The following is a 24,719-nucleotide window of genomic DNA, read 5'->3' as shown; positions in this document are numbered from 1 at the left end:
AGACAAGACTTCATAATACCATCATGGGAAGGAAACATTGTGTAATGGGTAAAACAGAGCTTGACAGGCAAAAATATATACTGAATTCTAATAATATGTATATGATTTATATTTGGTAGAAAAAAGGAAGTTCTGTGGTTGAGAGATTAAACACACATCCAATATCTACTACATCAGATTAAGAAATAAAATGTTTAAGCACTGTAGATACCAGAAACTGGATGTTCTTTTTTTATTTCGATCTGTTGAGTGCAGTATAAGTTTAATAACAACATTCATATCTGTAAACAAACATTTTTACCTGAAATATACATTTTCAAATATTACATACTGTGATTGATTTCGCTTGATTTGCAGTGTGAGTTTCATATGATATCCATGCTTCTACATCTTCAAACCTACATAAGACATTTAAACAGAATATATTCTGAATAATTAAATCCTTTCCTCCTTATAATGAAAATTCAGATAGTCACAGAAAGTGGGCTTGTGCTTATGGATGTTGCAGTCATTGCCTAAAGAAGTAGGTCAATACAAATAAATAAGATTTTTTTAGATTTAGTCTTTAACATTCTGCTCATATTTACATGGGTTGAATCAAATAAATAATTTCTTCTCCTGCATTAAAGCTTTTATAAAACTATACAGTGAAAACTAACTAGAACTGTCTTATATGTAAAGGTAATTTGGAACAAAGTATCAATACTTTAAAAACTAATTATAATCCAGTTTTAGGTTTCTATTCAACAGGCTGTGTTGTGCTCTCTTCAAATCTTCCTTTCACTTGCATACAGCTACAATGAAATCCTGTATGACACCAGTGCTAAGTAACTAAATCTATTTCTTAATCAAGTGAGTAATTGATCAAGGTACTGTAATTGCCTGAAATAATGAAGGTTGAGGTTTGTCTTCATTACAGCACTTTGCTCTGCAAAGTGAAAGAACTCTACATTCTGTAATGCTTGTCAAAGATGAATCCAAATAATACAGTACATGCTTATTTTAAATCAATAAGATACATTAATGTTTAGTTACTGAATATTAGTAAACAGCAAAAGATGTGACTATATTCACATACAGTGTTTGAAACATCCAGTTTATATTATCTGTGGGTCATCCATCCATTTTCTAACTCCTTTATCTAATACAGTGTCGTGGGGGAGATAGTGTCTTCACTGGTGAGCTATGGGCGCAAGGCAGGGTACACCCAGGACAGGAAGACAGTCCATCACAGGGCATACAAAGACACAGACACACACTCACATCAGAGACAATTTTTCCAAAAACCAAATCAGTATGTCTTGTTTATGACTATGGGAGAAGCCAGAGAAAATCTCTGGGTCGTGGAATAAGTGAAAATTTATCATTGCCAAAGGAATCCCAATTATAAATTATTTACATTTATAGTTACAACTGTTGTTTAGTTTAATCTTGTGTGAAAGTTTATGTTATAGAACCTTGATTTGGCTTTGGACTCCAATCCATTCATTCTAATTTTCAGATAAAATGAAAACCTTAACTTCTACATACTAAACCCTGTTAAAACCAGGGCTATAAATTATGCATAGGTAGCCTTATCTTGGTACAGCAGTTTGTTCTGTCAAAGACACAACTAATTCACACAGTGGGTAGACCTCATGATGAGTAAAATGGAAAACATTCCCTTTCATCTTTTTTAACTCTTCTTGCTTTTTAATGTGCTTACTGTATGTTATGATTTCAAAAAGAGAAAACATATCAGTCTTGTTTTCTGCATACCTATCTACCTACAGTATAGTATCAATAGTATCCCAAACAGGGGAGTTTGATTGAAGACAGCTATTGTGAAGCATTCAATTGTGTTGTTAATTGATGGCTTGGCTATATTCCTTTCATTCAAATGCGTAGAAGAAAAATTACATTAGTAGTGAAAAATTATACTCCACTGGTTTTTCATCTAAGAATACCTGTATATTCCATACTCAAACCAACAGGGTTATCACCCCATGTCCCTCAGTCTTAAGATGGCTGAAAGTAAGTGACTTCCCCCTAGAATTTTTTGTGATGACAATCACAGGTTTACCCCTGCAATGCTTGCGCCCATATATACAGCTTGGTACATTGGGGCACTTGGGATGAAGCACCTTACTCTAGGGTTCAATAGCTGCATCTACAATCAACTCACATTCCCGTGAGGATTTAGAGCCCTAGCCATTACTTTATGATCTGTGAAGGTATATAAAAGTTATATAAAACTCCCAGTTAGTGGGAATATGTAACAAGCTAGTCAACTATATTGTTAAAGGTTATACCCTGAATTGTTCAAGAAGCAGCTGGATATGATTATTTTACTGCTATCTACCATCTTAGCTGAATATTATAATAATATTAGCTGAATGGCCTCTCTAACTGTTTCAGTATTTTTTATTGTCCTACAGACAAGCCACAGTTTTCTCATTCACTGTGTTCTCATTTTTAGAGAATGCCAAACACATGCATGTATTTGAAAACGAAAACCTCCTCATTTTTATGAGGGATTATTCACTTTAACACCTATCATGCTTATTTAACGTTTTCCTGTTGTTTTCCTGGCACTGTACTGACCCACTTTCCTATATTCTAAATCTCCGCAATGCCTTGATCTGCCTCTGAAATGCTCATTAAATTCTGAGTGAATCATTCTTCAAAGACTATGTCTCAGTCCCAGCCAGAATACTTTTCAAGTAATTCTGAGTTGACTGGCATCGTAGTCTTGCAGTTTCCAAAGCTGCAATTCCTTTAAGGCACAATCTCCAGAGGGTAGCACTTCCTATCCTAATGCCTGGAGTTGTAGCATCTTACATAAAGCAGTATTGTATTGTATGGCAGCTAGGTTTATCAATGAAACCAACACATTTACCACATCAAAGAGCTTGAATGGACTCCTATGGTTCACTTGTTATTTTCTTATTTTTTATTTTTTGCTACATTTGTTCCTGTTTTAAATAATTATACCCTTTGTCTCTCACAAGCAGTGAAAAACAAATGAATAACTGGGGACCGAAATGCCAAGTATGTCTAAAGTGTTTCCTATTATTTAATGTTGCCTTCCCATGCAGTCTCCTGTAGTAATGCATGAATTCAGACTTTTATTTTCTCACACACTTTGCAAAGTTTAAAGTCACCTGTGGTGTGGGCACATGGTGCATTCAGACCTCTGAAAGGAAACAATAACTGGTGTGTCTTTTATGATTCTGTCATGAATCATAGAGTCATACTCCCTGGTATCTAGAGTATTGAGAAATTGTATTTATGATTTTAGGGTAGTAGATGTATGAATAGCGTCTTCAGCCAAAGAATGGTCTTTTTTTCAGTCAGATATAAATTATTCTTCAGAATTACCTAGGACTTCAGGATGGAGCGATGAATCAATAGTGGGGCAATGAGAGAAGCACTAGCAGACAAAGACTGGGCTCCCAGCTGAAGAGGTTGTGGCAGTGGCTGGGAAAGAGCACTCTGGCTGTAACAGGAGAAACAGCTGCAGCTGAAAGTGGAGATCATGAGCCCAGCAGGAGTTTGTTGAGAAGCTCCAAAGCATTGCTGATATGGCACACCATGCCACCTCCAGTACTTTACTGCATAGCTCAATACTGCAGCAGTTCCAGTAGGCAGAGCACCAGCTAGAAGATGCTGCCCAGGTCGAGTGCTGAATTGTCTTCGCTGAAATCTGGTGTGAGGCTGCCTGGAACCACTGCCTAGGTGTAAAAACCGAGGACTTGGTAAAAAAGAAGATTGTAAAACAGACTCAGCTGCACGGTCAGGAGTGAATATGACAGAGCTTGTGCCAGCAGGTACCCTGGCACCCCAGCCTAAGACAATGCATGAAAAACGTGGGCAATGCAGGGGCCAGGGTGGAGCAGGACGGGTGGTTGTAGTGAAGAACCTAGACAGAAGTTAGATTATAAATCTGTCTACCTGATTAATAAAAAAAAAGTTATGGTTGCTGTAATGTACCGGGGCCCTGCTACACAGCTTGAAAATTAGTCAATCTTTAATTACCACTGTAAATTTAACCTCCCAGTGATTAATTATACATTTTGTTTATCAGAAGATTGTTGTCCAAATTAAATTCAAGTAATCCATTCTTTGGTAAATCTTCCAAAAAAGGTAATTATTTTAGTTATCGCAGCTGCTGTTTTCTTTGTAGGTTTTCTATGGTGGCAAGCTGGTATTTTTCTAGGCATTTTGTCGCACATAGCACATTTCATGTTTTTGCAAAAAAGCTCAGGAGCATTCTGCTGAATAATTTATGATGCTAATGATACAAAACTAATTGGAAAGTCAAGACAGAGTAAGGTAGGTCCCTATTGTCATCTGTGACCTAAATGGGACTATACAATACAGACCGTAGTGTGTGAGCATGGTCCTGCAGTCGGGCAGGACAAGAGGGATGTGTTTTAATTCTCTAGGGGAGTGTGCAGCAGACCAAAAAACAAATCAATAGGAGAGAAGAAAGTGTTTGCTGAGGTTAAGAGGGATTTCACCATACTGTCAGAAAGATCAGGCTTAGCGAGAGTGGAAGACTGCTAGCATACATGTTGATGCAGATTAGAGCTGCGGCACACAGATTTCATTTAGATTAGATGTTTCAGTAACACCAGTGACATCTGTGCAATTGACACAATCATTTAAAATCCGAAGGACATCCAATGGGTTTGGCATTACTGACTTTCATCATATTTAAATTTGAACTTAAATTTAATATTTCATTTTCTATTGGAGGCTTCTGTGTGAAAGGTACTATATAATAAGGTATATATAATACCCTATCTTATTTAATTAGATGGTGAGGGTTATGATTATTTCAGCTGCTACATATTTTTGAAATATTCAGTCTGATGTCTGAGTGTAATAGTAACACAAATTCTCGGATGTGTTGATTTTGACAGAGGTTTTGTGTGCACAGAAAATCTCAAATTACTGAACAAAGCTCTACTGTGACACTGTGAGGGGCTCTTGGGCTATGCGAACTGTTTAAACAGGCAGGGTCAAGGGGAAACAGTGCTCACAGAAGTACAACTTATTTTCCATGCCTGGCACAACTCTGTATTTCATGTATAAAAGTCTTTATCATAGAAATCAGACCCTCAATCTATCTTCTCTGACAGCATACGTACCAAATCCACAAGCTGTTTTATTTTGTTATAATTTGTTTCTGGTTCCCATCAGCTGTTAATAATAACAGTCTATAGAACCATCAATCATCAGGCTCTTGCTCCAGTTTTAGGTTTGCTGTCATTCATGGGCCATCAGGGGATTAGCCTTTAAAAAAGGCATGCACGTAAATGACCAACATTCTCTATTAGAATCAGGTATTATTAAATTTCTCCACTACTGCAAATGGTCCAAGGCCTATTACTCACATTTACACATTCTGTATCCCCCACATTAATATTTTGATTACACAAACCTTAAATTTGAGAAGCACAAGTGTTGCTGTTAAATGTGTTTCTACTGTGATGTGAGATACTGTACATACCCAGATTTTACAAGTTAATTCATATCAATTATTAATAATTAATTTAAAAAATAAAAATATATTAATAATTTATTGTCGTAAGTATATTATATACTGTACATATTCTAAAACAAATAATCACAGATTGTTCTGGAATGAGGCAAACGTCCAACAAGACTATGGCTCAAGTTGTTCTGAATTTTCTTATAATATAATTGACAAAACTGCAATTAAACTGATGCATGTGTGTTGGCTGACAAAGCAAGATGCGAACATTACCTCTGACTTCTGAAGCTCTGACACATTTTCTCCATTCATCCCCCTTTGAGGTATTGAACTTAAAATAAATACATTTAAGGGCCTGTGTTATATGATCAAGAGCAGTCAAGATTTTAAGCTCTGTTTCAAACACAGGCAGTGGATTTAGATCATGTGTGCCCCAAGCCCTGTGTCCTGCAGTCAAGCAGGATTCCATTACTGACAACGGAAGGCCAGGGAATAGACCTTAACTGGACCAAAAAGGCAAATATTTGCTCCAATTAAATAATTGAGAATTAAGAACATCAAGTGAAAAATGAGACGGAAACCTCAAAGTTTTACACATTCGATTTACAGACTACAATAAAAAGAGAAACTGAGGACTGGATTTGTGTAAGTCTCGTCCTGACCAATAAACATACAATCTTCCTCATTCCTGGTTAGATGAAGCTTCTGGGAGTTGGTACATATCATGATGTCCAGAAATCCGTATTTACTTTCTGAGCAATAAGGAACACAGAGGGAAAGCCTGACTTTGTCTAACGACACCATAATATGTCTTATTAATACTGTATATCTTATTAATACTGTATGTCTTAAAGCTTTCGGTTACAAAGTACCCCTTTCGGACTCGCATGTGTTGAATGCTGTGCTCTACATTTGACTTCAAAGTCACTTACATAACTACATAACAGTACCTTTGGGTTTCCTGTTTATGGTTTCATTAACCCTATTATTATTTCTGACTGCAGTCCTGCTGATTCGAAAATGAAACGAGGACAGTGGAATGCAGAAAACTAATGTTTAATTCATAAGCAGCATCAGTAGCTGAAATCTAAGATTTTGAATTCTACTAACCTCATTAGGTGCCAGTAAGATAATTAGAGGGAGGTTATAGGATTCTGATCCACTGATCCATATATTGAAGTACAAAAACTATTCTGACTTTGATGTGGACCTGCTTCCTTGCCAGTTTCATGACTGACTATTTTTTTTTCTTCTCTGGAAAAGATTTCCTGAAGGATGTGTCTATTACTAAACCCTATCTCAGAGAATCATTCTACTTGCTTTTAAACATACAGGATCTATTGTTTGCATCACGATGTATTAGAGTGTTTGGGGGTGATTTATGATTTTACTTATTAGATGTCACAGTGCCCCACAATGATGCAGTAATGCTGCCAACATTACATCCCACATAGTTCATTAAACTTCCATTTGTTGGAAGTCCATAATTCAAGGACCATAGTAATATAAACCATTTTTATTGATGACCTTGATTTATAGATAACAGTGACAGTATATACCAGCTAATAAGTCAAAACATAAATCACATTCTCCAACCAAAGATATTTCCAACAATACCAAACTGAAATGACAGAAAAACGCATATGTGGCTAAGTGTATATACTGTCCTGAAAACTTTCCTGCTTGGAATGCAAAGTGCTATATTGTTGAGGTATACAGTAAGATGTGAAGCAAAACCATTCAATCTATACTGGCTGAATCAATCCTTAAACAATGCATGCACCTCAATAATCCAAACAATCAATTTCTGCATCTTAATCCTGGTACTGTATAAATGCTTGATAATTGTCATTGCAAGTGGATGTTGCGTGCATTCCCTCTCACTGATGTTATAATTGACAATGAAACATCTCAAAAGAGCTCAAATGGTGTTTCTGTTACATCTGATCTACAAAGCTTGTTGGCACATTTCAGCTGAAAGCATGTCAAACACTTGATTATGCTTAATATTGGAAAGTCAGGGACACAGACTTTATTGTTTTGAATTTATAGTTGCTTGATATGGTATCTTATATAATGAACAGGTATTGCACATGTACAGTGAATAAATTCAGTCAACACTCTGGACATGCAATTCAAGAAATCTGTGGCAGGTTATGCTTGGATGCTTAGTTTTGGAACTAGTTTTATATAAACATATATATTGAATTGAATTACATTGTCAAAACAATTAAAATGGCAATATCATGTATTATTTCATTTTTGTAAGGTATAGTTAGGACAATATTTACTGTAATCAGGTTTTATATATCATGAAGCTTCACAAGTTTAATAAAACTGAGACATGCCATCAGAATGAAAACAATGGATTAAAGATAGGAGATCTAATGTTTTCTAGTATTTATTGAGTTACCACATGATTATATTTCCACCACTCCAGTGTCTGGCTTTGGTTGGGACAATGGCGATAGCCAGCATAACATAATCTGTTAAGACCCATGTTGTTTTTCATCAGTTCTGTCAAGGGCAAAACAATATTGATCGGTGAATAAAACATTAGAGCATTCTCTTTGTCACTTACAAAAGACTACGATTTTAACCAGCATGAGGTTTCTGCTGAATGTGAATGAGCACACAAACTGTCTTCATGCAGGTCTCCAGCTGTGGTCATTCTGCTTCCACGGCAGCAGACAGATTTATTATATATCAAAGTGAGCCTTTCACTTGGTACTGTATCTCTGAACCAACCTACTGTCTATTAAAGCCGACCATCTCATTCTGTAAGCGCACAGAAGGACCACCCTCATTCGTTATAACAATAACTAATCCCATCTCTACTGTTCCAACAAGGCATTATTGTATCGTCCCATCCTCTTTTCAGTGAGAAAACACAATTTTATGGGTTTTAATTAATTAATTGATGAATTGCTTACACTTATATAGCGCTTTTCTGGACGCTCCACTCAAAGCGCTTTACAGGTAATGGGGACTCCCCCCCACCACCACCAATGTGCAGCCCCACCTGGATGATGCCACGGCAGCCATAGTGCAATCAGCAATATATACAGTACACACATCAACAATCATGCTGCTAACCACAATATTTGCAATGCGTGTGAGTTCATCATAAACAAAAAAGATAATAATGCACAATACTTAACCAAAGCACTCATTATCACTGGCATTAAACTTCTTCAAACTTCTTTATACACTGTAAGCAATTTCCATGGCTGTCTATGAGTTTACCCCATCAGGCTCCGGACATGGGCAGCTTACTGGGTACAGGCGCTGTTCCAACACACAGCAGTCACATAAGGTCCTTTAATAACCACTTTTAATGATGCCCAATTATCAAACCCATTTTGTGGTATGTTAACATTGTAACAAGTAAAAAGAGAAATGTACTAAACAGTGCAACCTTAGAAAGGAAGACCTGTGGCTGAATGTTTGTTATACAGTATGTGCATCATCACAGTGAGCTGTATAACCTTGATGCTATTTTTTCATTTCACTGGAGCACTTAAAACAAGACTGAAGGAAGGCCAAGACATTCTCAATTCTGCAATGAATTCAACACCATTCATGCTTCTAGGACATCTTTATAACGATACTTCAATACCCTCTAGAGATTATGCCCTTCGCAGCAAAGATAAAGGCTGGCCCTAAGAAAAGGCTGTAGAGTGGGTCAGAGATGTATTTGAAAACTGGATTGTTGTGGAACAGGAATCTTTTAATTCTTCCTTGATGTAGAGTAAACAAAAAGGAAATTGGTTTATTTCAAAAGCCCGAATCTTTCAAAAAGAGTTAACTTATAGTACTTCGTAGTCTTTGGAATAGCAGAGGAAGGCAGAAAACTGCTGATGTTCATACACTGCAATTGCATTGTTCATGAACAAATCTAACAAAGTAAACTAATAACTGAATGCATCATAGAGAGATTACATTTTCAATTTTATTTTTTCAATTAGTTTTATTAGCTTGGGTGATGTTGTTTCCTTTCTTTAAACAACCAAGACACTCCTAATCATCAGTTGTTCCAGCCTAGGGGTAGCACCTTTAGTTGTATTTCCATGAGTGTGGTGGTCTAAAGCACAGTAGTATCCAGAGGCTAATCAGGTATATGTATATTATTAACTGCAATACAAATGTGTTTAATGTTTTGCGGTAAACTTGCGAAGTCTGCTATAGCAAACAAATTAATGCATTTCAAACAAGCAAATAAGCAATTAAATGATACTACAGTTGCATTAATGCTCAGGGAGTCAATCTGGCAGTGCATCACATATCATATTGGATACTGGGGTTTTCTCCATATTTTCTGTTAGTTTTGTTTGTAATAGTTTATAATCCATATTTAAAATAAGTGAATACATCTGTTAGACCTGAGTATTGCATTATTTTTTGTAGCTCACTTTTTTCCTTTAATAATAAAGTGGATAAAAATAGAACAGATTAAATACAGTATACAGTATAGAACAATATATATCTTCAAAGGAACAAGTAATAGGTTTATTCCATGCTGAAAAAAAGAAGAAAGAAAACACAATGTTTCACCTGAACATGAAACCATGTTTAAAAATTACTTCACATATAGTTAAAAGTACAGAATTCAAAGGGGTGTAAAATGTAAAATGCACTAGTAAGACTTCAGTTTGAATTTTATCTAGTTTTGGATAAACTAATTAATCATAATATATTTGACCATATATTATATATATTATGTTTATTTGTGTATAATAATATACAGTAAATAATGTAATTGTATATATAATATATACAGTAATATGCTGTAGAAGTATACAACAATATCTAAATAAAACTTTAGGTTGTTAAATAATGTCATTTTAATTTTCACTTGATGTGTTTGTTTTTTTAAATCTATTGTTGTTATCTGAGACTGTATTTTGATAACTAATATTTTACATCCTTGTATGTATTTGTTAGCATGACCTGCTGGGACTTTCCATATCCCTGGGTCTTTATGAAAATACTTCTAAGCTGTTCTAATACCAGGTATCTGTGGGCAAATCACTACCCCGGATTAGCTACAATATTTAAATTATGTTTCTCACTTTTAGATAGTCAGTTGGCTTGCTTTTATCTTTCTTCTCATTAAAAACTGGTTTTGTTTCATTTGGGATTTACAGCCAAGGAAGAATGATTAGGGATTTAAAGTCCATCCCGGAACATCCACAGCTAGAGACATCATGAAAATCTTTGTTTAGAGTTAATGAAAGGACTTCCAGGGGTGTCATGTGAATCTTGAAAAAAATAAACATTTCACTGGTTTTCTTCTCTGTAATTTTGAAGATAATAGATATTCTATTACTACTTTCATTCAGTTAAAAGGAGAAAAAGAATGCATGCAAAAAATACTATGTACAGTAGGTGCTTTCCTGTAAAGCATTGATGAAAATACTCAAATCAGCCTCTTTGAAGAAAATAGGGGCTTCATTTCATATGGAATAGCAGTGATTACAGAACTTGTTGATATATGATCTCTGTCAACCCAAATATTTTTGTCCTGGAGGTTTGTTTTTACAGAAACATTGACAAATGTCAATACATAAATCATTTTGTAATAAATAGCACATGCACCTGGTTGATGTTACAAAATCAGTTGGGCCCAATATTCAATACTTTTTTTTATTTCATACCTATATCTGTATCTAATATCTATTCGGGTACATCATATTGATAATATACACTGTGAATTCAAAACCCTGACGCCGAAGACAGGTTTGTTACAGAAGCATTTTAAATGTCTTGCCTCCTAAGTGATAATATCCCACTGCCTGGGTTGTCATGTGCATGAATAAAGGCAGAGAAGTGTTAAAGTTTATCTCACAAGTTCCTGCTATCAAAATCAAGCCTTGCTTCCAGCTTTCACAAATGTGCAATCATGGTGCTCTAAAAGCAATCTCTGGGTTAGAGAAAATTTTCAGGTTTTCAGACACACAAATCCAGAAAACTATTTGCATATGTAACATCTGTTAATGACTTTAGGATTAGGATTTTTGATGAAGGTGCACATAAATTATGGATTTTGATAACAGACCCCCCAAAAAGTACATTATGGCTTAATAAAGGATGTGAATCTAAATAAAGATTAATGGTAATGAAAGATAGCCATGGAAACATCAGTGCCATTACTGCGCTTGCTCAATAAATCCAGACAAGCAAACTCATTTATACCTATGAAAATAAGAATGAAGTACAGTAATACATAGAACAAGTAAATAGTGAAAAAATGCTGTAATTATCCTAGTCGGCGTGCATGAATATAAAAATTAAATAGAAGTGCAAAGTGTACTGCTGAGGAATTCTGGTGTGACTATGAAATGAATCTGATTCTCAAGACTGTGTTTTCTTTCCCCTAGTTTGAGTGTGCTGTCCAGTTATTTAATCAATCATGCTACTAGATCTAGTGTTTCCACTGGTACAACAACGTGTTCTATTCCAGTAAGCAATGGGCGCGAGGCAGGCTACCCTTTGGATGGGACAACAGTCCATTGCAAGACAGACATAAACACTCACCCCACACTTTGGGTGAGTTTACCTAGAAGACAATTGACCTACAGTACCATTATGTTTTTGCACTGTAGAAGGAAACCAAAGCACCCAGAGGAAACTCATGAAAACACAGGCTGTACATACTGTACAGAGGGAGAACTCCACACAGATAGGACCCCAGGGCCCCAACACTGTGAGGCAGCAATGCCAACCACTGTGCCACAGTGCCAGCCCTGCAGCTACATTTCCATTTTAAATCAACCTGAATTTCAACATAATCCAATAAGAACAGAACATGCTGAGAGCAACTCAGATGGTGTGTACATGTAATCAGCTACAGTACCATAAAGAGAGGGGCATTGCCATTCATGTTTTAAGTGCTTGACGCTGTGGCATTGCACTTAGCTTCAAGGTTTATCATCATTTAAAAGCCTTACGAAAGTGTGGCTTTAGGGGTGCGGTGTTTTCCGTCCAAAGGTTACCGTAATGCAATAACATCTTCTGAGACTGTTTTATCACACAGCCATGCTCTGAAAATGGCACGTGTGATCTACAGGGATTCTCTGATGCAATTATGGAAGCAGAGCAAAAGTGTGAATTAAGCTGTGCTACATTTCAGAACCATTATGATCTGAGTTCATACTTACAGAGTTGCTTAAGCCAGCTGGGTTTCCTCAAAGCACAAAATACTATTTATTTTCCTCTTTTGGATGATTAAAGAACTCACATATAGTTATTAAAAGCACAAAAACCAAATGCTGTGTAAAAGCAAATGAGTTAAAGCACCCTTTTCGTTCATACATTTTTCAAGAGCTACTGTATATTAAAAATTCTCTTTACAGGGGTTTGAAAGAATCTTCATAATATTTTCACAGCTTCAGCTTGGTGCTCTCCATGAAGTAAAGTTTGCTAGATGAGCTACTGTAGATGGGTTGAACGGCCTTCTCTTGTTTGTGATTCTTATCAATAATAACTCACTCCTGACTCAAAGATCTAAGATGCTGATTCTTTAGGTGAAACTTTCTTATTTTGTTGATGAGGTAGAGTCAAGGCAGGAGCCAATCTCAGTACAACCAATATAGCGTCTCTCTCTACATTCTGCAAAAAAATGAGTAATGTTAAACGTATGTTAGGCCGTAATTCACTTCATACTTTCTCACCACAATATCAGTACTCTTATCCAACAGATCTTTACTTTCCCGAGCTGTTTTCTCCCTTAGCTACTTTCCGCTCCAGTAAATGAAAAAAAAAACACACATAAAGAATAGGAAAGCTGAAGAATTACAGAGAAGTTCCATTATAGAATGCCAGAGAAATTGAAGTAATTAATCTTTTGAACTTGTGTTAGCTTTTCATTTTAATAAGAGTTCCTTTGGTCTGCGTTACAAAGACCTAAAGACTCCTTGCTCACAGTTGACTTGAGAAATTGCATTGCCATGTAGACAGAAAAAGATAGGTTTATCTGTAGCTGTCTCTCCAGCCTCTCCCTGCCTGCTATGTACTTTTTTGTGTTGTGTTGATATTGCAATTGTAATCTAATTATCTAAAGCACTTCCTAAGGGACTACAGTATCTATGTAAAAATCACAAGTGCTTGTGCAATTTTTCCTTTCTTTTGCTTCTATAAAATCACTTATCTTTTTTATTGTGAGAAAATGAAACAATTTGCTTTCATTTTTAGGATTTATAAAGATAAGCACATTATAGATTTTGCAGATGCTCAGTTCTTGCATTAAAATCTACTTTTTGAAGAACAAAGATGTGCAAACAACATTTTTAAATGTTATCCAACATCAGCGGATTAACACTATCTGAGGATTCCAGGTGTTACATTTACCAAATTGTACATTGAGACAAATGTATTAAAATGATGTGCACTATTTGTGTACATCCTCAAGTTCATCTACTTTATATTCTTTGTTGGTCATCAATGGGACCTATTAATGCACTTATCCCCTTTGTAGTAAAGTTTTATAGAGGCTTTGTCATTACCTTATCCAGTACCTCTGTTTTGGCAGCATGGTTAATGTCTTTGGATTATTTATATCATGCAAAACCAATTCAATGTAATAAAGAAAGCTATAGAATTGAGCAATTGTTTTTTTTTTTTGCAACAGACTTGTAATTAGTAAAACTCTCTCAACTCCTGATCTGTGTGTTTTGATACAGTAATTAAAATTCCAACAAAGATATAATTTGCATGCAAAGTAGCATACTGTATCCAAGACAAATCTACATCATGTCAGGTTAGATTTTAAAATTAGGTACCTTCCATGATATATGTTGGGTTTATTCTCTGTAATTAGCCATAATTTACCTTTAATTATATGAGACATACAGTATATCAGCTGTTTATTATCTCTATCACTGCTCTCCAGGAGTTTGCCAGGGTGAGATTCAAGCTGCATTATGTAATCAAAGATGGATCTTTACCTCCATTGTCTTGTACATTGATATGACTTACTGTGTCCACACTTTGTTTTGCATTGAGCCTATCTATAGCTGGTGGTTTATCATTTATGACTTTAAACTTTCTATCACACAAAATTCAATGATCAATGATGACATAAGAAGGTCAGTGCCAACATGTGGATACATATCTCTTCCCAAGAAGAACAAAAAAGAAAAGAAAATTTAGACACTGTCACATTTCTGAAAAAGGATAATTCCTTTTATGACATAAAGTGTGTTTCTTGGTTCTCTAAACACCTTTACAGATAATAGTTATTGATATGTTGTGTTGTAAGGTCTGAACTGCAGAATGCAATTCTGAATTGTATTTGTAAAGAAGCTTTGCTTTTCATTCTTTTTGGAAAAAGTCAAATGAAAGTTGTTAAAATAATCCAGTCACGTCACTTCTCAATTAAATGCTGCAATGTTTAAAGGGATAATGCAGATCTGCTCAAATATTGTTTTTAAATAATTATTGTATCCTTTTGTACTCTAAAAAGGCCAACAAAAGTACTGTTATTTTCATTATGACTGTGTTCTGTACAACTGAACTATTCTTCCTAAATAAAAAGAATTATTCCAATGTTGCAAGTCCAAATTGCAGTATATTTCTCTCTTTTAATTACCTGTGACAGCAACATTAACCATGTAAATTAGATTCTTTTTTTGCCAAATCATGTGGCTTGCCAGAGGACACACCAAGGGCAAATAAATGAACACAGCTGAACTGAAGCTACTCTTTCAGTGGTGAAGGATTATTGAGTCAGGCATGTTGTCACAGTGGTTACTCGACAGACAGACACAGCTCCACAGTGAGAAATGATTTTAACATTAAAAAGCCAGAGCCCCCTAAGAATTTAATGCATTTCAAGCCGTTTGAGCTAAAAGGGGGAAGCCAGCATGTGTCAGGTTGTCTATCTGTCTGATTGGGTTGCTTGGCCCACTGAGCTCCGTGTTGGCTTCAAGGACAGCCTGTCTCCAGAAAGATAACACAAAAAACAAGGAAATGAAGAGGAAAAGCCTGAGGGCTCACACCTGAAGAAGATAGGTATATTGGCTGGGGTAGTATGGTGATGCAGTGGTTGGCTCTGCTGTCTCATTGCTTGCATGTTCTCCCTTGTTTAACCCCAACCCCATCCCCTGCTGGGCTTCCTCTGGGTGCTCAGTTTCTTCATACTGTTTGTATCCTCTTCAGTCTCAGTGTTTCCTCCTTTGTTTTCTTAGTAACATTATTACTACCTGCAACAGTATCCTTGGTGTTTGCCTAGTCTTGAGTGTGTGATGATTTGCTGTCATCTACACACCTCACTAGTTTACTAAATACACCAAAATCAAGATCACTGATATAAATTAAGAAGAGCAGCTGTCCTAGCCCAGATCCCTGTAGTACTCTACTAATTATATAATCCCTTATTTGTATCCTCTGTTTTCTATTTGATAAACAATTTTTCAAACACTCACATTTCCCTGAATGCCTATCACCTGCAATTTAAGAACTAATCTTTATGGGGCACTTTATCAAAAGCCTTATGAAAATTTAGACACTACTGTTACCATTAACAGACCATTACTGTGGTTGTTTGTTAAAAAAAAAACTCTATCACATTGGTTCGGCAAGACCTACTGTACTTTTTCTAAATAAATGCTAACCAATTCATAGGATATTATTTCTACAGTACAATAGGAATGGGCTTGGTTATGAAGCTAAATAAACATTTATCCAAAATCTTTTAAGGTATAAATAAATCTGGAGTGAAAAGTAAAAGCCTTAGCCAAAAGTAAGTCATACCATTTTTATATTGCTTACATTTCCTTAACTACTGTGTCTGTTATGCATAATGACAAATTATTCTGACATTGATACAGAGCACTTTGAATTGGATCCTATGACAGACAGAAATCTTCTATACCTGTAAGCAGGGCCATTTCTATTGTCATGTCAGTCCATCATAGATTCTTGTCAAAATATGCCTCCTTTCATAATATAGTTAAGAAGAATTTTTATGAGGGCATTTTCAGTATCAAAAATGACATATCATTTTCCAAAGATGCTGAATTTTCGTTTTTTTTTTTCAAACTACAGTAGTACATTTTATTTTAATACAAACCTGGGGCTATATTTCAGCAAGTTTTTTTTCTCTTGACCCTATAACTCTATCTCATAGAAAATGACAGTAGAGATGAAAATGAAGAACAAATTTCAGTAGCTGAGACTGCAGAGAACAAGAATCTGTCAACATAACGTTCTTTCTCTTTAATTACTCCCACTGGCAAAGGCAAAAGCTTACACTGATCAGACACCAAATGCTGCATCTCTATGAATACCACCATAATAACTTCAAAGTTTATTCTTTCTGTAATCCCAGAACTTGACTCATGTAATCATACAGTATTTCCCTTTAGGTTAAGGAAACATTGGGAAAACCTTATTGAAAAGAAAAATAATTCTGAATTAATACAATGTGTTCAAAAGTGTTTACACAACTCATGAAATATCCAGTCTTGAATAATAATGTTTTGACAAGTATTTTATAATTTTATGGGGAATGGATGAGATAAAGAAACACTTAAATTATAGAACAGCATCCTCGTCGCTGAAAACAGTGGGGTCAGACAATGCTTCATGTCTTCAGCTGCAGGAGTGAATGAGCTCTCAGTTTAACTATCAGTATGGTCACATCACTTGACTTGATACATTACAACCAGTAATTTGCTTTTCAATAAAATTGGACATATGTTAATTTAATTAATTTAGAAATGAAAGTTTTGTTTTGTCCTATAAATATTAAATGCAATCAAGAGCACATACACAGTACCTCTTACCTTTTGAGACGTGTCATGATCGGGATGCCTCCTCTTAAGGGCGCTCCGACCCTTTCGTATTTTAGTTGATTACGTGCACCTGCCCCCTGTTTTGTTTCTCATTATTTAAGCCTGGCGCTCTCACTATTCCTGGCTCAGCATTGGGAGATGGATGCCTGGAAGCCTGCCTACCAGCGGGTCCAGGAGAGACCCGATGTCATAGGCTTCATCACAGCGTCCTGACCATCATCAGCGAGCGCCTGGCCTCGTTACCTTCGTTTTATTCCCTGTCCCTGTTCAGGATCACATTCTTGATTTTAACTGTTTGTCACGTCTTGGATAGATCCCCCAGTTTTGGACTTTGGACTGCACCCCGGATTCCCCCTTTTGGACTGTCTGGATCTGTTTGCCCTTGTCACGCCCCCCTGTCTGTCTAACCGTCCAATCCTGCTATCCTTCCCCGGATGTTCTTCACCGCTGACTTCCGATTATACCGTCTGCAATGGGTCCTGAACTACGCTTACAAGACCAGGCTGAAATAACAGTTATTAAGAATTTAAAAATGCAGAAGGGCTGGGAGTTTCAGTCCTCCCCTTGGTTGATCACTGTGTCTTCTGGTGTTTGGTGCAGTTAGTTGTTTTGATAACATTAAGATGCTTATAAACGATTGGTTCCCTCGAAATGGTTGAGCAGCTCTAACATGTTGCTGTATGCACTGTATCTGTGCCAAATAATGATTCATAGGTACAGGGCCACTGCCAAAATAAGCATTCTTAATTGTATGTGGAATTAATTAATATTCCTAACACATAATAAACAATTAAAACAGTGTTCATGAGGGGTGCTCTGTAACCCAGAACCTGCTGCATAATTTATGATCATTTTAAACTCACAAATTACCTCTTGAAAAACTGTTTTGTTTGAAAGGGTCTTTTCAAATAAATCCTTCAGCTAAGGGGTTTGATCACATTTGCGTCCAGGACTTGGGAGAACTGTGCTAGGATAAAAGTTCTTCTTGCATCCCAGATCATGTGCAGACATGTTAAATGCAATGCACCAGTGGTGGGCAGTTTCTAAAATTCTGACTATTATGAATCATAGTGAACATGATTCCTTAAATTTGCTATTAACTCTTGGTAATACATTTGTACCTCGCCTATTATTGAAAACGTCTGTCCTCACATATCTGAAATTGTCACTTAATCGAAAATGTTTTACAAATGAGAAGAATGCCTGATGAAGTGCATTCTCCAAAATGGAAGCTTAAACATTTAACCACAACGTGGATATCGGTGCTCTCTAAAGTTAGACCTTTTATTCATCTGCCTTCTTCTGTCCTTCTTCTTACCCCTCCTTATCTCTGTAATTGACTCTCTTCTTATTTTGCAATATGCCTCCGAGCCAAACAGCCCTTGTGGATATAATACAGTGCATGCATTAAATTGCCTCTAAATTACATAGGTTTAGTATAAAATCCATTATTCATACAGGAGCTCTCATTTCCTTAGAATTAGCATGGAATCCATTTCATTCATATTCTGTGCTGTTTCTTACTCCCTACTAAAACACATAATGGAAGCATAATTGTTACAATTTTTGTCCACAGGGGAAGGATGATATTTAGACATTACAGTGAATTGGTATATTTCATAACTAATTTTAGTGGAAGGCACCAGATGTCAACTGACATTTTCCTTCCTGAAAAAAAAATAGTTTTAAGCGATACTTAAAACATTTTGTACTACATTTCCATGTACTGTAATTTGACAGTGTCACCACAGATTTAGAAAGGTTTTCACTAGTATCTCCCATTGTCCATTGTAGGTCTGTTTCAAACATACAAACATAAAAAAAAAACATTTTCGTCTCATATCCAGGTGTCTCAAAACTAAATTATTGTTATTTTAATAATAAATTATATAATGAATTATAATACTTAAATAATAATGAATATGTACGTTTTCTCAGTATTCGTGTGGAACTCCTCCAGGTGCTCTGGTTTTCTCCTACAATCCTACAGACATGCTGGTAGGTCAATTGGCTTCTGGGAAAATTGTGTGAGGGTGTGCGTGTTTGTTTGTGTGTGTGTGTCCGTCCTGTGATGGACTGGAATTCTGTATCCTGCCTTGCGCTGGGTACTTGCTGGAATAGGCTCCAGCTCCCCTGCAGTTAGAAAAGAGATGGATGGGATTTCTTACAGTACTTACACATACTCTATGTAGGGTTTTTGTAATGATTTTTCACAGTTCATTGCTCAAAACATTCACTTTCATTCACTTCATTAATGGTATGTTTACCTATAAAACACCATGAAACCTTACAGTTTTCTATAAAAAATAGTTTGACCAACTACGTAACTTAGAGGTTGGTTGTGATGAAACTACTTGGTCTTCCAAGAATTGAGAATGTGACCCCTAATTTATGGATTATAACAACTTTTGAATATTCATGTGGAGCTTTTTCATGCCTTTGCATTGAAAAAGAAACTATTGAAAACTATTGAAAAATGAAAAAATAGAATTATGTCAGCTTTCAGGTAATTCTCATGAGGTGTAAAAAATACTACCCCATACATATTACATATGCAAATGTGTAGAAAATTTATAATTTCCATATGCACATAAGGCTCAATCTGATTGCAGCTTAAGAGAGGAAGGAATAGCAGCCAAGCTAAGGCCACATTAACTAAAGCTGCTGGAGGAATCACAATCCTATCAAATTGTATTTTCAAGTGTTCACATCTGAAGCAATTAATTAAACCCCTGACCCTGCCTTTTTGTCAAAGAAAACAAATGTGAAGACAGTGAAATACGTGTGAGAATACGAATTTAGGGTGATTACACAAGAGACACGTATTCTGCAGATTTCATTTTTCAGTGATCCATATTCTTTGCTTACGTGTCCTGAGTTTTAATGAAAGCAATCTATAAAGTAACAGAATAATCAATAGATCCTTTGCCGTAAGCATACATAATTAAGTGTTTTGTGTTTTACAAGTTCGAGTTGGAAGAAATGTACAGTACAACATGAACACAATAATCTCATCACACTGTCACCTTGTCAGACAGATTAAACTGTGAAAAAGATTTTGTACTGAAAAGAAAGAAATAACGGCAGACATGGGTACAGTATGTAATTGCCACGGAGAATTACTGAGGTGCATTTATCCGAATCAGACAATTCTGAAATCATAATGAATACTGAAACCCCTTCTGCCACTGTCATTTGCACTTCTTATGGTAACTCTTATGGTTTACCTCCATCCTTCCCAATCGTTGGTCATCATTTCCTGTTTCAATTGGTTTCAATTCTGGCTTAACCCCCAGGTAGTAAACTGAACCTGTAAGAGAACTAATAACAAGCTTAAATCGACATGTTTCGCTATTTTCTTCACTTAACATGGTGCAGATTTCAAGTGGCATATAAAATTGTATAGGTTATTATAGAATCGCCCCAGAAGGAATCAAATTATTACTTCTATTAAGCCTTCATGTAAGTAACTGAGCCACATGTGTCACAAGACCGAATTTGACTGTTCTGTCTGCTTGCAATCTATCCTCGTATATTACTGTGCAGCAGAAGATTCACTTTTACTGTTCAGGAATAAGAAATAATAACACAATATTTTAGTTTGCACTACAAAATATTAATATTAGATAGATACTTTATTGATCCCATGAGGGAAATTGCAGAAACACAATAGGTGGATGAAAACAAAACTCTTCTTATGGGGAATCTTTCATGTTTATTAACACTTGTGTTAGACTACAAAGACACTTCATTTTGGTATAAGACAGAATATCACATTGGCAGGAGCTAACCAAAAAGTGAATTTTATATTTGAATGACGCTGTTTGAATTCCAACACAATAGGTGCATGAAAACAAAACTCTTCTTATGGGGAATCTTTCATCTTTATACAGTACCAACTGCAGTAAGACCTCATATGTACTGTATATGATCTACTTTTTTTTCTGATTTTCACACTGGCACTAAAGCTGTCTCTTTCCTCATATCTTTTCAGGCACTTTAAGTGCTTTGAAAGTTATAACTTTTTCAGCTGTTTGATTTTTCCTTGTATTTTTCCCTGTTGTCAAATTGCAGTAGTTTTCTTTTTTATACATGGGGGCGTTATTTCACTAACATGGAGAGCTCCTGATACTTTTTGTTTGCCTGTAGAGAGAAAGAAAGTAGTACAGCCTGTTGATATACTAGTTCTGTTCCTGTGTGATGATGGAAAATGGGAATTCAATTTAAACTGCTAAGGAACAGGAATATACTTAAAGGCGGACAAGGTGGTGTGATTTGCACTACAAAGGTAAAAAGAATCACTTACCACTTCACCTTGTCATGCATGACATTGAGTCAGATTTCAGTAGAGCCTGAAGCAATTTAAAATGTACAGTTCCACATAATTTTTCAAGTTGGTTGATTATTTAAAAATCACTACTTTTTAAAGTACTTAGTGCAGTGTTTTATTACAAAGTTAAATGCCTTCTCTGTGTTTTTCATTGTTGCCAGAATAATGGGCCTTGAAAAAGCTTGAACTGCTCAATCTACTGTACTGTATCTCTGCCACCTCTGTCGCTACTGATTTAATATCACATTAAGTCTTTGATATTTATTCAACTTGATCTTGGTGTAGGTCTGTGAATTTGTTTAATGTAAAAACAACAGAAGCAGAGGAAACGTCAATAGGTTAACACCTAACACTTGATTTTTTTAGTTTAAATAAAATGCATGACATTGTGGTAGGGAAGCTCTTCTCTTACTTGGCTGCCTGGAAGTTAAAACAACTCGGTTCAACTATCCTAATTGATTGTTCATTATCTTGAATATATAAAACTGGAAATTCAGTATAAATATAAATATAAAAAAGGTAATGTTCTAAATACCAGAATATTTCATTAGTGGACAGTGCTGATGGGATGATAAGTATGCTGTAAACTTAAAAAAGGAGATCTACAGTAGATGCAATAAAACCTACATAACAATTGGCAGTCCTTGTGAAAATCAGCAGAGAGTAAGTGCTCCTATGAACATTTGAGCACAATGATAAAGATGAATAAGTTATCGACCAGTTAACAGATAGTACGAATTCATTAGTACTGCCTGAACCACTGACTGGTGGGAGAACAAAAGTGGGGACTCACTAATGGAAAAACACTTTTCTCTTTAACCAATTTATCCTAACTGTGGGATATGAGGCTGTTGCAGCCTGAAACTAACGCATTTTATTAACTTCTGACTTCCTGCTCTTGAATGGAGTACTTTGACAACTCCTTGCAGCCAAGGATAGTTGAAATCCCATGAGTGTGTTATTTGTGCGTCTGAAGGTGATTGATGAGGCTGATCCAAAATCAACAGACTCCTACAGTATATTATTTTATGAAATTCTTCTTGATAATAGGCACACCATACTCAAAATCCAATAATCATGTATTGTATTCTAATTTGTTATGTTTTGTAAATACAGACCTTATTTTCAATAGTTAATGACAAACTTTTTATGTACTGTACATGGTTACTGTACATTGAGGACACAGGTAAGGAGTTCGCCTCATTTCATACAGTACGCTTCATATGCTTCACAGGAAAAAGTATTGTACTATAAAGAAATCCATTACTTTAAATTTCCAGTAACATTAATTGAAGAATTGCTTTATGAGAACTGTCCCAGTTTTATAGCATTGAAGGAGAGGATCTACAAACCCAGATCAGATAATTATTCACAATCCATGGTTTATTTGTCCTACAGGTTCTGCCCCTGGGTGTGCAAATCGTTTTAACATTCCTGCTGCATTTTCTTTCATGGCTTTACACTCCAAAGAGGATTATGGCCCATGGCTTGAATTCATTATGATAGTGCTGTCATAATTGGAAATTAAGTGGGTTGAAGGGAATAAAGAAAAGGTGTTCAAATAGCTGGGAAAAATCTCATCTTGACATAGATGTCAATTCAGTCTGTAAGCCTTTGTTAGTCTCTAAGCTAGTGTAGTGTATTTTTAAAATTATTGCATAGCAGTTAAAGACTGAATGGTATGTGAAATATGTTTGACAAAGGCAATGATATAAAGGCAAAAGAAAAATATCAGAATTTCAGTTTTCATCAGATACAGTAAATAGTTTATTAAAAAAATCTTAATTTTCTTATTATGACACATTTGGAATGAAAATATTTCCCACGATGTTTTGTCTGCTTCTCTGTGCAGTGTGTATTCAGCAATGTGTTGTTAATTATGTCATATACTGAAGATATTGTCTGTAGCATTTGGAAACAATTACTAAAACCTATAATTTGCTAGTAAAGAGTGTGTGCAAAAAATGTGACTGATTATGAAGCATAGTTCAACAATTAACTTGGAGTGAACTAAATAAAGATAACTGAAAACATTCAAATTATTGCTGCCAGCACTTGTCTGTGGCTATAATTTAAATCTAACTAGAGAACTATTATTTAGGAATTCAGGATGAGAATGTGTTTGCTGGTGTTTGATGCATTTCAGTGAGAGATACAGCACATAACACACAGAAGCTGCAGACTGCCAGCAGGGATTCATGATAAATAAGCTTAGTTTCTCACTTGATTTAAAAATAATAAATATGAAGGGTTCTGAAGATTAAAGTACAGTTCTGAAGTACATTTTATGAAGATTATTTTTAATATTTTATTAATTTTAAGTTCAGAACAGCATTCATTGAAACACAATGACTGGTACTACCTGATTGTATTGTTGTTAGGTTTAATAGGAACTGGTACATAATAAAGGAGCAGGTGCAATCATATATTTGACCTTCCAAAGAGTCCAAATGGAAAACTTGGTTTCTATGAGTAATGAATAAAAATACAAAAGTTATCTTTACAATTAACATCTATGATACTATAATTACTCATCAGTATGCACGTTCTTTGGTTCATTAATATTAAATTCAGTGGTTTGGTCAATTTCTGTCTAAATGAACTGACAAATATTAAGGGATAGTGTATTTAACCTGCCTGGCTGAGGAAATGACAACCCTGATCAGCACTGTAATATTCTCCCAGGGGCCAGGGGAAAATGTTGCCATGGTGATGTTGGGGTGGAGGAGGGAGGGGAGTGTTAGAAAAGATGCACATAGTGTCGCGTTTAGCAAGGGAGCATTTATATGTAGGGGATCGAATGTGAGATATTAGAATTCGACTTATTGAACTTCTGTTTAAATAAACACCGTTTTACTAGTAATAAGGACAAAAGTGATACAAAATACGAAAAGGATAGTGTGTTTAATACTTTGGCCTTAATTCTCTTGAGCTGAGGAAATGACAATGCTGGTCAGAGATTTGCGTTGTCATGTCCCCACAAAAAATATCTCCAAAACACAGATGCAGATTTTGAACACTTTCGAGTTAAGAGTGAATTGATTTGACAGCAGTGTTGCAGGAACCAAGCAGAATGTGTGAGTAGCTTTGAATTAATGAGAAGTGCATATAA

General features: G+C 35.7%; 1 protein-coding gene across 1 annotated transcript in view; it reads right to left on the bottom strand.

Moving 5' to 3' along the window:
* Positions 1 to 17,731, bottom strand: part of opn3 (opsin 3) — a 29,207-nt gene extending 11,476 nt beyond the window's left edge. The window contains exon 1 of the mRNA XM_069180005.1: positions 17,269 to 17,731. The gene's annotated coding sequence lies outside the window, so the exon portion shown is untranslated. The remainder of the gene's footprint in view (positions 1 to 17,268) is intronic.
* Between the last annotated feature and the right edge of the window lie 6,988 nt (positions 17,732 to 24,719).

Source organism: Lepisosteus oculatus, chromosome 17, assembly GCF_040954835.1.
Source record: "Lepisosteus oculatus isolate fLepOcu1 chromosome 17, fLepOcu1.hap2, whole genome shotgun sequence".
NCBI classification, from domain to species: domain Eukaryota; kingdom Metazoa; phylum Chordata; class Actinopteri; order Semionotiformes; family Lepisosteidae; genus Lepisosteus; species Lepisosteus oculatus.
The sequence above is the reverse complement of the archived record's forward strand: the minus strand, read 5'-3'. Positions and strand labels throughout refer to the sequence as shown.